The sequence below is a fragment of the Anopheles aquasalis genome, chromosome 2, assembly GCF_943734665.1.
Source record: "Anopheles aquasalis chromosome 2, idAnoAquaMG_Q_19, whole genome shotgun sequence".
NCBI classification, from domain to species: domain Eukaryota; kingdom Metazoa; phylum Arthropoda; class Insecta; order Diptera; family Culicidae; genus Anopheles; species Anopheles aquasalis.
Genome location: NC_064877.1, coordinates 49,037,501 through 49,040,000, shown reverse-complemented (window position 1 = coordinate 49,040,000; position 2,500 = coordinate 49,037,501). Strand labels below are relative to the sequence as shown.

General features: G+C 43.4%; 1 protein-coding gene across 1 annotated transcript in view; it reads left to right on the top strand.

Annotated features, from left to right (window-relative positions):
- Positions 1 to 2,500, top strand: part of LOC126569380 (T-cell leukemia homeobox protein 3) — a 17,522-nt gene that overhangs the window by 9,603 nt on the left and 5,419 nt on the right. The gene's annotated exons all lie outside the window — the stretch shown is intronic.

Here is a 2,500-nt window from a genome sequence, read left to right as displayed (position 1 = left end):
GTGTTGCTGCAGCTTCATGATGGATTAAACCTTTCATGCATATGACACTCCACTGTCAGGGAGGTTAATTGATTTTCAACTTTTGAACACAAAAAACTCTCTTTGAAAAGCAATTCCGCCTGCACATGGGAATCGAATGATAATGTTGTGTGCACTGTCATACATCTAGCTCTGTTCTGTGTTTGGTGTATTGCTTCACATTTTTTTTGCTGATCAGATCTCACAGTAAACAGTACCAAGTTAATGTGAAAAATTGCGTTACATACTACTAGACTTTTGAATAGTGTTTTAAAACGTATCATAAAAAGACTTTGCAGAAAAACTTATCTACAAGTCGTGCAATTTACTATGTTTTCTAACCCTGCACTTGTTGAACTATGATGGCTTCAAGGGCCGGAACCGGAAGTGACACACGAAAATCCCATGCCATTGCGCCATTGCAGAGGATGGAAGGAAATGCAATCATCCTGTAGCCTGTTGAGGGTTTCTTTTGGCATCGGTGACAGAAAACAACACCAGCACACGACAATTGCAATCAAATTCCATTAGCGACTCGTGGTGTGACTCTTGCTCTCCCGTGGTCTGCTCGATGTGCACTAGTCTGCCTTAGAGCTGATCCAATCAGAGCTTTGTGTCTTGTCAATTAGAAATGATCGGGTTCGAATTTGGAGTACAACTTCCATAGAGAGAGCGAGCCGTAGTATCTTTTGCCGAATGTCGGCATCATTGGTGTGTTCCCTAGAAAGATACCGCCAGAGTGCCAGAGTGCCAAAGTGTTTTCCTGGACGAGTGTATCGCGCTTGTTTGTTAATTGAAATTCAATTAAAAATAGCATAATTCTACCATAATCGGATACCGAACAATATGCTCCTGCCATTTGAAACTCCTGATTGCGCTTTACTGATCAGTCAGAGGATAGAAAAAAAGGGCAAACTAGTTGGTCCTGCTCCCTGGGAACTACCATTTTTGTTCGCCGAATCAGGGGCAAAAAGCAACTACGTACCAAGCGTTTTGTCGGGAAAGCATAGCAAATGGAAGCATGACTTTCTGCTAGAGTTTGCGATTCTCGCTGCAAGTAATTCGCGAAGCAACGAATATAAATGAGGTCGCCTAGGTCGACCGTCGCGGTGCTTCTCGTTTCGCTTGCGCTTGCAACGTAATTTATACGAAACAATTAGGTGAGGCACGGACAATTACTAGATTAACAATTCTAATTACGAACTATGAATTATTCATGCTTTCATTACCACGTCCGAAGGTATCTGAAGGAATGGAAAAAAATGGTGAAAAGGCTAGGGCCATTCCGCGTCCTAAAAGAAACACGGAACAAGCCGACGGCCGACGCACCGCCGCAGCAAACACATTTACTTCAGTCCATTCGCGGCCGTCGCTCTATCTTCCTTTCGGACGGAGAGTCCTTTCGGCTTAGTAAGTGTTTGATAAAACGGCTCCATAAAGGAGCGCGCGTTTATGACGGGCGCCTTGGGCAAGGGACCATTAATTCATCACCCTAAATCCTTCCGATTTTTCCGGCCCTTCCTTGCGTGTTGCGTTGGCCAATGGTGTACACACCACGGAATCGAACCATCCATCTTGGAAAAATCGTCCATTTACCGCGAGTGTGCGCGTTTGCGGTTTCTAGAGGAGGTATTTAAAAATCAATTAATATTCCGGTGCCGGTCGAGGAATAGGAAGCTCTCGTCCATCTTGAATCCTGCTCTGCTGTTGTGCTGGCGGTTGCCCAGAAGGTTGGCCGTGGATTGATAGCATGTAACAGAAATGAGGCCAGGAATTCATTATCTAAATAGCAGAGTAATTACATTAAATTTCAACAACCTTTTGCTAAGTGGCCCACACGCATACAGCGGTCGAACGCGGTACGCATTTGTGTGGCCAGCTAATCTTGAGTTTCTCGTTTTAAAAGGATACTCTTGAGCTTCCATTCTCTTTTGTGAAGATATCCCCACGGGAAGGATGGGTTATTTAAAATTGGTTCTTGTTCTGCGTGTCTTCTGGCGAGGATCTATGAGCAACATTGGCAACTAAAGCATCTTCCGTTCTTGAACGTCAATATTAATGTGCTACCTCGAGTTAATTCTTATCCCATGCTACCCTTCAAAGATAGGGAGACTTCCTGGCTATAAATTACTTATTTCAAGTTTGATTTATTACCTTCCGTGTGTTGGCTGTTCTGACTAATTGCCCAGGCATCATATATCTTCATATCTTTGCGCAAAAGCTATAGGTGCAATTGTGTAAAACGATGTAATACGTTTATTCCTTAGTTTGATTTGATTATTTGTTTTAAATACAGCGTATGGTGTTGGAAAGGCAGCTTCTCGAGAGGGTATAGGCACGTGCGCAGCATAGGAAGGAACTCTTTTTCAACGGCGAAACAGCAATTAGCAAATATCGTGTCATGTGCAGAGCATAACCAAATGGCCACGTCGGTAAAAGGCATCTGGCAAATAGTGCTAATTTAATAATCCTTTTCTACGCA